Source organism: Nothoprocta perdicaria, unplaced genomic scaffold (genome assembly GCF_003342845.1).
Source record: "Nothoprocta perdicaria isolate Ctin4 unplaced genomic scaffold, notPer1 scaffold_42, whole genome shotgun sequence".
NCBI classification, from domain to species: Eukaryota; Metazoa; Chordata; class Aves; order Tinamiformes; family Tinamidae; genus Nothoprocta; species Nothoprocta perdicaria.
Window position 1 is genome coordinate 3,392,887 of NW_020455666.1, and position 14,409 is coordinate 3,407,295.

Here is a 14,409-nt window from a genome sequence, read left to right on the forward strand (position 1 = left end):
TGCCGGTGATCTGCGACATGAAGCTACCTGTTGGTATCTTTTATATATATATATATGTATACATATATACATATATATGTATATATGTATACATATATATATATATATATATATGTATACACACACACACACACACAAAATCAGAGAGTTCAGCAGCTTAGTCCAGAAGCCATGGGGCAGGGGGACACTGCAGCGTAGGTAGGTCACTTCCAAGGCATTTCAAATGGCAATAGTCAAAACCTGGGCCTTACAATGAGGGGCCCAAATGTGAGGGGAAGCTCTGTCCCGTGTGTTCCCAGCAGGCTGCTCTCCCAGTTGCATTCTCCGGGGTAGTCAAGAGTTTTATTGAGCTTTTGTCATCTTTTACCAGAGTGAGAGTGGCAGGAGCTATTACATAGCGGAAATGGTTATCTCATATGGATAAAAAGCAGCTGACTACACAAGAAACAAAATTCTAGACAAATGTGGAACTGTTTATATAATATGTAGAAACATCAGTAACATAATTTAGATTGTGTCTGCAAGAGAAAGGTAAAAACTAGAAGCAAAAAATACATTTAATTAATGTTCAGATCCATACATGCAAAAGGAGTGAGGTGTTTACACTGTCAGTGTCACTTTTCTTCATTGCGTTTTTCAGTTATTAGACTGAGAARTCCAGAGAAGTGCAGTGCTCAAAAGACTTAAAGAAGTTTTTGAAATTCAGCACACATTAGAAGCATCAAAACAACAACAAAAACAACCTCAGGTAAGAAATTCAGCACCTAAGAAGTAAAATGAAATTAGATTTTAGGAGTGCAGACTGGAAAGCTCTTGTACAAGGTTCCGAGATGGAAATGGACTAGTYATTCATGAATATTTGAAATGACGTAGTGTCATAGATGCTCATGGTAGTAATTAAGACAAAGTCTGAGTGCCAAAGCATTAAACTGCTTTGAAGTCTTTTAGTTACTTGTCYAGTTAGGCTTCTGGCTACCTACACTGTGTACACTGCCACAGGAACTGTGTGCACGCTCTCCAATCAGATGCCATTAACGAGGGCTAGAGCTGTCTGAGAAAGCTCCTTGACAAGTCCTTGGGTTTAGATCAGGTGCGTTCTTGCACACATTCAGCACTCATCCAATTATTCTATTGACTTCACTCAGGCCAACATTGGGCTGATATTAATTTTTGTTTTATTTTTTGAAAATCCTATTCAATGTCTGAAGTCGCTCTTCTTTTATTAGCATCCCTAAAACCACAGCTCTGTACCACCGTACTGTTATTGTAGGATGTCTGCTCATCTCAACAAAGAACTAAAATAATACTGTGAAATTACCATTAAACATGAATTCTCGGCATCTATATGAAAAAGCACAATTTATTTGTTGGGACACTTGGCAAAGATAAACATGAGTAACTTTCAAATGGATAATAGAGCCAAAGAATTTCACTCATTCTATTCTGCTGATGAATATGACCTTTGATCATAATTTATTCTCTAGGAGGACTTAAAACTGCTATTTAACTTACCTAAATAATATCTCATTCTTTCTGAGGCATGTCACTAGAAGACTTCCTTTTTAATTATAAATATAGGAAAGGGTGTGAAAGGGATTTGGACATTGATATATATGGGATTGTATGTTCCACTCAAGATCATTGTCTTTTGGATCATTAAAAATAAATCATAACCAGTTGTAAACAATTAATCCAATTTCCTTTATAATAGTGTAAGTTAATTTCTCTCTTTGCCATGCATTTCCATATACTGTTTTTATTCCAGCTCCCCTTGCCAAAGATCCCTCCTATTTTCTCTTAGRAGAAATAGTAGGCTGTGAATTGTCCCTTATAAGCACTAGATCTGGCACCTACTCATTGCCAAAGCCTGTTTTATGAAGGGGGTTGCTGCTTGTCCCCTTGAAAAACAGACAACAGTGGACACAATCAAATACTTTTTAATTTGTCCTTGTTTGTGCASTTTTCAGGTCTTGATTTTAACTGATCATCTCTTCACAGAGGATTTCTGTTCTGTATTCAGTAGTTAAGATGTGTTTAGCATGAGCTGATAGGCTCAGACTTGTGTGGATAGGAAGCTACATCCCACGTGCTATGATAGCAATGCAATGCATCATCTGTTCAAGCTGTAGACTTTCCTGAGAAAAGTGAGTATTCTGAGAAATTCCTCAGTCGCACTGAAAGTTAAGCAGCAAAGATCATCAGATCATCAAGCATTTGCCTGTTTATCCTCCTTCTGAGGCAAGCCTCAGATCTGGTACAAGAGGAAGAACTAGAAAGTCAATAAAAGCAGAAGGTAGAGCATATTTGACTTTGCCAACCACCTCTCTTGTAGTGAAACCAGATTCTGTGACCTCTTAGAGACCTACTGTGTGGTGAGTACTTCCTTCCTCTACTGAGATCCTGGCCATCATCCCTGAAAGTGTGTTAATTTTTCAATGTAGGCTCTTTTCAAACCCTTCTGCTGCTTATTCTCCTCAGCCCATTTTCAAGGGCAGTCKCAACTTTGTTGAGGAAAGTTTGTAGAAGGATAAAAGGCAATTAGAGAGCTGGACCAACTACAGCCACTTATATTTTTTCAGAATCTCTTCTTTAAAAGGTTATTAGAATAGTCTTTAGCATTCCCTTTCTTGACTGAGAACTCAGGCTTCAAAGAGTACCCTAAATATTTCTACTGGACGTAAATGTGGGCAAGAATGTATATTCCACATGTAGTTAGAGTAGCAATGCTATTAAAGCAAGAGGCTGTTCTGAGAAAAGTCACTATTCTGAGAAATGCTCAGTTGCATTGCAAGGAAGGAAAACACATAAAGCCCTTGGCCCAGTTCCACCTTGTGATGTAAATCTCTATCAGTCAAGGAAACATCTATCTCTATGTTAAATGAATAAATAAACCTGAGATAAAGTAGTCCTTTCCTAGCTGCTCATCTGGGCATGTTCACTGGCCTCAGCTGTGTGTGGCCTAAGCTTTCCTTAGGAGGCCCTGACTTGATGGCTCTTCCCAGGCAGTTGTGGCTCTGCTTCTCCAGAGTGGACCTGCTTATTTACCTAAGTACTATCTTAATTGCAGGCAAGTTATGAGCTCTGTGCACTGCGTATCTTGGCCCAGGACATCTCTCCAAGCCATTGTAGTCTGTCACCCTCCATGCTCTGCACTTCCTGACCATCATGCTTCTCTATTACTTGAGTATCCTGAYGAGACTGCTGGGTCCAAGGGAAGATGTAAACACTTAGGAAGCAGATGGAAAATACCAGTAGGAAACAATGGGAACCAAGTGCTCCTGGGGAAGCCAGTTATATTGTTACTGGGATGTTGCCCAGTCCTTTTGCTTAATTCTGAGCTGTTTTCATGGCTCTGAAGGCCTGTCTGTGGGCATGAGTAACTGATTTCATGACAGTGCTTTGCATTACAGGATTAAATCTGAGCAGGAAGGTAKCCCCCTCTCTGTTTTAAGATACGAAACCAGGTGTGAGCCCTTTATTTCTACTCTTCTTTTTGCTTAAGGTTAATTTGCACACTTCTTATGGATAAAGACATTCCTATAGAGCAGGGCCAAAGCTGTTGGGCGCTCCTGTGAAYAGCTGTCTGTGATTGAAATAGCAATAAACCAACTCTGTCAGCTGATTGCAAAGGGACGGGAAGGGAGTTTTCTTGCAGATGTGGGACCTTACCAGTCTAATATGGCTTTGCAGAAATGAGCTGATTTTATTTATCTATAAAAAACCTAGCAACAATTACATCTCCCTAATTCAGTCTCTCTTTCCATACATACMTATGTGAAACTTTGTTTGAAGGAACAACCACTTTTCATTTCAATGATTACTTTTTGTTGCCTGCTTCTGCTGCCTTGGCAGATATTCTGTAAGATTGTGCTGCAGAAGCTGGTGAGTCAAGAGTTTTATAATCAGTCTGCGCACACGCTGTGCAACAGCAGCTAGTTAATCTGGACTGTTGTGTGCGTCATTTAGTCCCCTCTTGAATACATAAGCTCAAGGCAAAAAAGGTCACCTGTTACTTCTCAGTAACTTTGGAACTGCAATGTGTCTTTGTGATATATTGATTAAGGCAAAAGGCTGCATTGCAATGCTCCAGGGAAAGAAACACTTGACTAGAAATGTGGGTATATTATCTCACTTTATCAGATAAGACTGCAATTGGATATGATTTTGCTCAGCCAGAAATAATCTAATATCTGAAAGCATGAAAGATAGAGACCTTTAAGTTCTCTATTTATATATATATAAAAAAAAAAGTTCTATTTTTTCCCCAAGAATATTTCCATTTGATTGTAATTGAAAGGGAAGATATTGTATCTTTCAGCTAGGCAATTAGGGCAAGTGAAACCACTGACATTTGTTCATATCTCACATATCATCTCTCTTCCACTCCTTTTCTCTGCTCAGTATATTTCAACCCAGATTTGTGTGTGTGGTGCAGGTAATGGTAAGAGTCACAGTGAACTGTCTGTCCCAGCTTGCACCCTCAGCACAAAGCTGTAGGAGCTGCTTTCCGTGCACCCTTCCCACACCGGGCACGGGCGCCTCGAGTGTGTTAGTGCTTTCTAATGCCAAGYAGGAGAGAAGAGGTTGAACAGAGTAGGGTGACTTATAGCTCTGAACAGATGCAGGGAGCCATTGCAGGATGAGAACTCTTACCTAATCTTTCTCTGGCGTAAATGCATGTGATACCTACTGGCATATGTTAATGTCCCCCTGCTAACCTCTTCTAATGTCATTTATTCTGCCTCTGTTGCAATCAGCAAAGCAGTAGGCCTTCCTCCTGCCAGAAGGAAAAAGTTAATCTCACAACCTTCTCCTCCCAAGGCCACAGTCAATGTCTCTCCATGAATCAGCTGCCAAAGGATGTTCCTGCAAAAGTCTGCTCACACCCTAAAACTTTTTGTCTGTTATTTGCTAAATATAACGTGGTAATAATTTTACTGACACAAGGTAAATGGGCATCATTTTTCTTTGTAGGGTCTCTGTTTGTGATGCTGTATTATAAATGGCTTTAGAAAGGACACATTTTCCTAAGGTATGTAACTGTCTTGGGGTATTACACTGCGTTTTAATAGCATGGGTTATTAAATACTGTTAAAAATATTAAATACTGTTTAAAAAAAAACCCAACCAAACAAAAAACATTTTTCTGTGTACATATAACATACTATCCGGATTCATATCTTTTATTCTTTCTTAGAGGTAATCTTTACTAAACTCCTGATTTGGGGAGGCCTGAACTCGGATGAAAAAAAGAATTATCTGTTTTGAATACAAAATGTTTTTATATAGATAGTATAAAGGAGATGATGCTGCAAAGGCATATCACAGGTTCCTTTAAACGGGGCTCTTCGACAGCTTTATCTGCACTCATGTCACTAAATTTCTTTTTCTCTTACCTTAAAATGTAAGTTTTAATGTTTGATATATCCATGCAGCTCCAAACAAGCCATAGATGCCTTAGTTCCAACTGCCAGACAAATATTTTTTGTTCACCCAATGATGCAGTGATGCTGCAGTAGAAAGCTCCTTTGGTTCAAGACCCAAGACAAGCAACATTTAGTCTTACAGGTTGGTCCTGAGTACCTGAAACTGAGTTATTCAGTGTTCAGCAAAATTATTTTCAGAAATAATTTTACAGTCTATCCTAGAAAAGTACATTTATACTAAATAACACTATGAATGTGGTTTTCCTGTTCAAGAAAATAACATTTTACAGAGGAAACATGACCAGTTCTGTGTGTTCTGTGATCACAACTGACATTATTTTAAAGAAGCTATCTTTTATTTATTTATTTATTTATTTATTTATTTATTTTTAAAAAGTGAATGAGTGGTGTCCTGTGAGCCACCAACCATGGCAGCATATTGCAGGCATCCAGTCCCACTTTACTTTCTCAATCCTCCAACTCAATAGAAGCACAAGAACTTTTAAAAATAACTCTTCTACTCGTTGAGTTCAGTGTATTAATTACATTAATTACTACATTAATTACATTAATTACATTCCTACATTAATTAATGTAGAAATAGAGATTATTTGATGTCAGTAGCATCAAAACAAAATCTCTTTTTTCTTGCTGAGCCTGAGCAGCTCTGTCCTGTTGGCCTTGCTCTGCAGTACTCCATGCTGACATCCATGGACGACATCTGTAGAGAGAAGATCTTTTTTCTCTCAGTTTCTAGTATTCTGGAGTTTGCCTTTTCGAATGTATGCCTGGCTGAAAGAGTGTGATATATTCTTGTAGCCACTGTGCATGTAATTTTACCTTCTCTCTTTGATGCTTCCTTCAGTCAAACTTCTATGTCRCAGCAGGCTGTTTCAAATTCTCAGCTGCCATTAATATATCATTCACCTGTATCCACTAAGCACCTTTTCTTCACTCTTTCTCATTTAGTCTGATGAGACACACTTAACTATCCTCATATAAAGGGGAGATTTCTGGAAAAGCTGCTTTTTTTTCTTTTTCTTTTCTTTTTTTTTTTTTTTTTCAGTCCTATGCCCGCTTTTCCTAGGCTACCTTGCTCAACAGTGAAGCTTGCGGGTGCTACGAGGGATAGAAGGTAAGCTGGAGGGGAAGTACTTGACTCTTAACTCTAGCTGTTGCTTGTGTTTCAGAGGCTGGAATAGAAACTGTATAAACGTCTGCTATGGTTCATATAATACACAGCTACAAATCTTGGGGCATGGCCAGTGGAAAGAAAAAAGTGCATATATTAATTTTTTTTTTGTTATTGATTGTATAAATGGTGTGACCAAACTTTTATTTTATTTTATTTTATTGCCTTTTTATAAGTAACTACAAGCTAGGCACAACTTCAGACAGCTTCCTTCTGCTGCTGCCTGAGTGTGGGCAGGGAATGTTAAAACTCCTGTACCACAAGCAGAACTGATGCCCCTGGCTCAGGGTTTTACATTTCATTCCAGGGGATGAAYTTCTTAAATGTTCTGGATCCAGTTTGATCCAGAGCTGCTGCTGTCTGTGGCTCTACCCTGAAATAGAGACAAGGGCCCTGTACTTTTCTACATTTGGTTCAATTATTGCTAGACTCAGAGGAACTCATCTGCAATCTCTTGATCTCAGTAACTGTCTAGCAAGAGACAGCTTAAAATCTGAATACGCATTTAATTTTGAGGCAATGCCTAGGAAGCTGCAGGAGCTCAGTTTCTCAGCTCTCCAAGCAGAGTGGAGATGAGCTGTCTTGGGTGCAGCTGTGCAGCTGTGCAGATGTGGAGCTGGCCCAGCCCCTGAGCCACTGTTCAGCTACTCAGTGCCCAAGTCCACTCTTTCAGAAGAAAAAGTGTTCTGTTTTTCTTTTTCTCCCTCAGAATAGGAGTGTAAACATCTCAAAAATGGAAAGTTTCCTTAAGAAGGTGTTCCTTAGCGTGCTATTAACTCTTGAGTGCTTGCCCTGATGGAGGAATGAGAATTAATTGGCTGGCTGTGAACTGAGAATGCTGGCAATAAGAGACTCTCTGTGATGTCAAAAGTGATAAGCTCTGATGTATTGCACGTTGCTGTAACAAAAGATTTAGGGAGAAGAAATGGTGTCCCCTCTTCGTGGGGGCTCTCGGCCTCCTCCTTGGGCAGGTTTCAATAGAGCAGCCTCACGTGGGTAGGTGGGCAAACGTTCCAGGTTTTACCTGTAYGTTGGTCGAAGTTCAGATATGCCAGATACTGTAATAAGACAGAAAACTGTAATAACAAAAAGAAGCTACTTGATGAATTACACTAGCAAAATTTTCTGAACATTTCTTTTAACAAATGGATTACTTGCATGATTTGAGCTTTTGTTTCCTAAGAAACAAATGCCGTAGAATGATGACAATGCATGTTAATATGAAATGCAAACCAAATTCAGTTAAGTAGTTCCCAGGGGATTTGCATTTTACTAGCATGTTTACAGACACTTCGATATGCACTCTAAGTTTAGTGAGATTTGTTAATAAGAAAGTATTGATTTCTAYCTAAATGATTAGATGGGGGTACAGTATGTATGTGGAGAGGGGATGAGATTCGTCACTTAAAGAAAGCGCCGCTCAAGAAATTACCTCTTAATTCTCCTTTTCCACCCTTGAGCTTTACCYAGTATCTTGCACATTTCCTTTCTGGTAAGACGTAGATATGGTGGCAAATGYGCTCGCACCCGATGAACTTGGAGACAGTGAGCGCGGTGCTGCCCTTTCCTCTGTGCTCCGAATCCAACTGAGAACACTTCCGTGTATTGATTTGCAGTGCTCTTTATGTTTAGGAGTAGCAAGGTTTGACAAATTATTTGCTTCCCTCACTGGCTTTATCAGTAAAGCTGTCCTAGTTTGACTGAATGCCAGGCTATTTTTTGTAATACTAAGTGATGGGAAATGAACCAGAGACATTCTGATAAAATGAGTAAGAAGATTCACTGAAGGACTAGAAAAGAATAACCACTAGAGTAGCTGGCATTTGCAGGACACTTACCATTTGTAAAAACTGTGCAGATTATATAATTCTACTGTTATATTAAAAACCAAAAGTGTTTCCTTCATTTTCCTGAAGAAATAACACCAGCATTTTTTTTGAGCACTTATAGTAATGGACATGGTTTCCCAGGCCTTACCTACGTCCACTCTTACTACAGTAAATGCAGGGATTCATTTTGCAGATGGTCATAACCATTTTTAGTAACTTAAGCATTAATCCTCTTTTGTCCTTCCCCTTTTCTGCACAACTGTGACTAAACATTAAATGGGAATGTTTAAACATTCCCTCTGGAAAGAAGTGTGTCATGCAGTGGGACAGGAATGGGAAATTGTTCTCTGTTTCTTATTGTATTTTGCATAATCTTGGTTCTAGGCACAAGACGTTTACCTAAAACAGCAATTGTGTTGGTGTGCAGGTATGAGGACATTTCCTAATGGCTCACAAGGATCAATCAAAATGTTTTACCATGCCCAGCTAGAGCCAAATGCTGCCTCTAGTTAGTTGTGTGAAATCAGAGAAACACCCTTTGTTATTTCAGTCACTTTGGTGACACTGAGAGGAAAAATTGGTTCATTGTGTTCCAGGCTGTGTGATGTGGGCCTGAACCAAGGCWGCCACCGGACCCCTTCAGGTTTCGTGGTGGAAATCTTGAGGATTGTAATTCAGTTGGCCACAGGTGAAGTATCCAGGAAAGGCAGGAGCTGAAATGGGAATATGGTGTCGTATGTGGGGATGGCTAGAGTTTGATCACTTCTATTGGAAAGAAAAAACTGTGTTAAGAATTCATCATGCATTTTGAGATGATCTTCACTGTCTATTCAAGAAGGACACAAGATGCTGCTCCTCTGTTTCTCAGAAATAAGCCAAATCCCAAAGAAYGTGGTTCTTACATGAAACTACTTGTTGTTGCTGAATTGGTAGCGCATCTTTTATATAATTCAGGAGAATTTTTCTAAGATCTGTCTTCTACATGAGATTTTTTAAGTTTTATATTGATGTTGCCTGTTAATGAGCTTAAAATGGGTTGAGGAAAAAATGAAAAAAGGTTTTCCCATTATTTTAAAGCATTTATCTCAAAAAATCTGTTTTATTGACATATTGTTTTTTGATAAGAGATAAATGTTTATTTTTTTAATAAATATGATAACTTCGAGATTTGACTAGTSCTGTTTCTTGTACGCGTTGGTACCTTAGCCAGATAAAGAAGCAGACTGTTATGTTGGTGTGTTTTGTTTTGATTTGTCTTAATCTATCTCATAGTTACACCACTGGAGGGCAGAATAGAAACAAAGGAAACCTGTTCCTGAAACAGGACTTTGTGTGTATTGCAGAGATTTACACACGCAGGTTATTTATTTTCTGTATTCTGTGACTCTATTCCTACTCATTGTGATTATGTCCATAGACAGTGAGACCTCAGCTCCAATAATCAGGRGAAACTTCCCGTTGTTTTGAGTAAGAGTCAAAACTTTGCCCATATTTAGCTGATTCTTTTGATTAATCTGATGGAATAATAGACATCTGTTTCTGAAATTCCCTTCATTTTGGGGAAGTACATAAGCCACATAAGCTCCATATGTTCCTCTAATTGTAGAAGTAAAATGTTATTGCATATCTTACTGTTAATAATGATGCAATTGCTCCAATACGACTTTAGAACCTCTAATGTCTATTTACTATACTGCAATGTTTTTATGGCTTTATTGCTTTTTTTTCTGCCTTGTTGCTCTAGTTGTTTAAAAAGCATAAAGATGCAAATACTCTGATATAGTGGGTTTTTTTTTTATTTATTTATTTTTTATTTTTTTTTATTTTTTATTTTTTTTATTTTTTGGAACTATGTTGTGCTGAATAGCAATGACATAATTAACCACATTCAGCAAAACCTCACTAGCAGTCTCTGGGAACTCAACATGACTCATCTCACAGCAGCGGATGCTCCTATCCCTGCAATGAGGTAGGTGGTAGTACAAATGAATATTCCTAATGTAAACTATTGATTATTTTTTGTTCCCCCCAAAAATTACTAGTGGAAAGAATAACCTTTGAAACTTCTGTCTAAGCACACAAGTTCCTGCAGTGTCGATGGACAGGAGCAGTGGAGGTCAATGGCTCACATTCAGAGAGCATGTTACACAATTCAGGACGTGCTCTTCTTTTGCCACCCCTCAGGAAGGGGCGCATCTTGTCCTGCACCTTGCATTGCACCCAGTACAGGGAGCTCAAGCTCTATCAGAGCTTTTTGCTTGTTTGCCACAAGTGCACCGCTTTCCACCATGACATATAAACCATTATTTGCCAGTGGACCAACTATGTACAAGACTGAGTAGAAAAATTGTAGTTTTTATAGGTGGCCCCTCCAAGTGCAGCCCTGCTCAGTCACGGGCCCAGCTCCAGCTCTTGCTCCCCTTTAGTTTGATTGAGGCAGGAACAAGCTCAGGCTCAGCTGAGCRGTAAAGCATTCGGGTAATGAGTTCATCATTTACCTATAAAAAAGGGCTTGTCTAGACTGGGAAAATAAGTGGGTTTAGAAGGTGCCTTAGTTGATGAGTTAATTAATGTGTACTTAAACAGCACATACAGGAGAGACAAAGATGGCACTATTGGTGATGACTTCCGTTGTTCCTGGTGAGTACTGCAGGTTGCCTGTGACTTCTGACATCTTTTCAAGACTTTACCTGATTTATGTTCTAAGAGGTATTTAAAATATGTGARTTAAGCTTTTTGAACTGTACTATTTTAAAGCCCCACCCACTTTCCGGCTACTTTACCATGSAGAATAGACACCCAGCATCTTCCATGAGATTGTTTCAGTGTTTTTCCTTCCCACTTCTTATTGATACTTTAAGGCTTGATGCGAGTGAGGGGGAAGCAAATGGCCAGGACACTGGCATTCCAAGTGAAAAATATATCCTACACATACCTTGTGTTTTACCTGTCTGCTTTTGATTGTTCGCAAGTAGAAGTTTGACAGAATACTTGGTCACCGCTCACCTCAGCTGCGGGGACATCAGCCCTGCTTGCACCCTGCCCCGCTTGCCCGGGGTCTCGCAGGCCAGGGCCCGGGGCCGGGACTGCCTGGCTGCTCCTAGGCRGGGATGCAGCCGCAGAGAACGCGGCCAGAAAAAGCAGCTCATAGGTTTGTGACTGAGAGTCCTCACTTTACTGTTGGCCAGTCTGAGATTTTCATGACAAACCCTCTATTAGCAGTTTATGCTTTTGTCCTTTATTTTAGATAAAGTGAAAGCATATTTTTGGCAGCTGACTAATTCTGTGCTTCTGGAAATCCTGCTTCCATTATTAGCACAGTGACTGCTTTTTACACTCTGTGAATACCAAGTGAGTGTAACAATGTGTTTTGCTTGTGGTGAAGACAGCATTTAAAGTAGAGAACAGCCATTAAACTAGTCAAAAATGCAATTTTGGTGTTTTTCAAATTTTTTTAATGGTAGACAGGTAGCTTCATGTTAGAGATAAGCCTATCTGTAAGTGAAATAATTACTCTTTAATTAAGATAATTATAAAAACAGGAATGTAAATACTCAAGGTATAGTATGCCTGAAATTTTTTTCTTTCACATTATCCACAAACTTATCTTGCATACCTAAACCCTGTTTTTACTTGATGATTAAAAGAGCATATACTCAGTTTTGAAAGCAGAGTACACTACCAAGCTTTATGTAGACTTTCAATAGCTGAGATATCGAGTCTACAAGAGAGACTTTTTGTCATTTCTCCTTTCCATTTCTTTATTCTTTTTCGGCTTGCTTTCTAAGGCAATAGTGCATATGTGGTCAGTCTGTCTTAGCATTCTTTTCCCACTAGATTCCACTAATTTCCAATTAGATCTGGCTAAGGGAAAAGACCTTCAAAGTTCCTTCAGGGGCACCAGAAGTTGACCTCTCACTAGAGACACATGTGAAAAAAAAAATCTGAATATCCCAGCTGCAGGAAAGTTTTGTATTTTGAGACCACAGAGAGTCCAACTCTGAATCAGAAATCAGGGGCAGATAARTCTGCATTACGTCAGCTGCTCATGGAGCTACTTACTTGTTTCTTCTATTCTGATAAATCAAATTGAAATCCAGCCCCCTCTCCATTCTTTTTTTCTTTTTGGAGGTGTACATGACACTGCAGAATTTGACAAGGAGAGTCAACCCCACCAGTCCAGAAAGCAGCATTTCTGGTATGGTTGCTGGCATGCGGTAGGAGAGCATTTCCAAATACTTGGGAGCTGTATTGCACATTCRTAGTGTTATATTATCACAATTTGTTGTCTCTCTGATCTGTCTGTACTTGTTTTAGACAAATATAGAAGTAGTGTGGGAGTTGCATGCTCTAGTGCCAGAGTCTGTTATGCCCAATGGTGTAGCAAATTCTGGCTTTTCCTGTGCAAATGTGGCACTGGAAGTGAAAGTGCTTTGGCACTAAGAGAAATGGAACACATTAAAGGCACATGGAGGGGGGGAAAAAAAAAAGAAGAAAAAAGAGCAGCTGAATTGCCCTTCAAGGACTATCAGTAGCACTACTATCCCTGCACAGCAGCTCTAGCTGTGTGCTGTTCTGCTAAAAATCTGAGTGATCTCTGTCTGTTTTGCAAGTCACCAGATGAATCTGGAAAAGGCCCTAAATACCCTCTGTTACCTTTGCAGTGGGCGCTCTTTCAAGTCAGATAAGAGCACGCGGCACCTTACAACCCCAGAGTGCTCGGTAGACCTGTCCACACTGGGAAACTCAAGGTTAAGCCAAGTTAATGAGAGGGTAAATTACATGAGCCAATTTGTATAGAATTAACATCATTTTTAAGCTCTACTGAAAGAGATAAATAGCAGGGCTTTTGCTGACTCTAGCATTTGTACTGGAAAAATCGCATTCAAAACTCATAGTTCAGTTTAATGTAACTTAGCTCACTGTGTGTCCTCAAGGAGCAGAATTCCAGTGGGAAAAGCACCTAAGTCTTGAAAAGTGGAGGTGCTGACTTCTAGTTCTGCTTTGCTTTGTGCAGAGCTCAGAGTTCGAGTAGACAGTCACTCAGCTACTGCATCCCCCGTTCAGGTGAATGAGAGTAGTCTGCTCACCCCACCCCGTTCTTTCAGAGACTGTAGCCATTGATAACTGTGAATATTTTAAGCCTCTCTGGTAGGTGATGCAACAATCAGTGAAAAATTCTGTATTTTTTTAATCTTATTGTCCAAAAATTCCTATCTTTCAAATGAGAAATATATAGACTATAATTATAATTGATGCATTTTGGAAGACAGAGTTTGGTTTTGCCTTATTTCATTTCCAGTTTACAGTAGCCTGATCTCAGCTGTGATCTAGCCACTGAATGCCAGAACTTTTCAGGCAAAATGCTTAAAATCTGTCATCCAAAAAAAAAAAAAAAAAAAGACATTCTTTAAAAACATTGTCTCAATACCCCTAATTTTATGATGCCTTTAAGCAATGTTGCCAAATCATATAATACTGTTTACTATCTTAATGAAGGTAGTTCCTGAATGTAACCTCTTCCATGTCATAATTTAGTTGCAGCAAAATGTTTGAAAATGAATCCTCAAGTTTCAGTATCCCAAAGGCAAATAAAAGTGTGTGTGTTCATATTTGTGTTTATATAGAGATTATATAGAGAGTGAGAGACAGCAAGAGAGCTTTTAAGCCTATCTGATGAGCTTTTGGGGCTTGACTCACGACTTCTGAAAGAGCAAGAGGCTGGCAAAGCTGCAAAAGTAACAAATTAATCATCAGTGGAAAACAGTTTCTAGGTTTATAGGACAGTGCAAACRCTCCTTACTGCTCTATTTTGCTGTGAAACGGCAGGTTCCTTTTCTCATGAGGTCACAAGTGTTACCATTTTCTGTTGCCATCGCCTTCAGTTTAGCCTGAGAGGGCAGAGATTGGCATGAGTAATTGTATGGCACTTCAGTCTGGCCYTGAAGATAACGTGTGTCAC

The 14,409-nt window shown here is 39.3% G+C and overlaps 1 long non-coding RNA gene across 1 annotated transcript; it reads left to right on the forward strand.

Moving 5' to 3' along the window:
* The first annotated feature begins 700 nt into the window (after positions 1-700).
* LOC112953131 lies at positions 701-9,069 on the forward strand. The gene is made up of 5 exons (XR_003250524.1): positions 701-748; positions 4,975-5,032; positions 5,436-5,568; positions 6,493-6,561; positions 9,044-9,069. It is a non-coding gene; the product is annotated as an uncharacterized LOC112953131 (long non-coding RNA).
* The last annotated feature ends 5,340 nt before the right edge of the window (positions 9,070-14,409 follow it).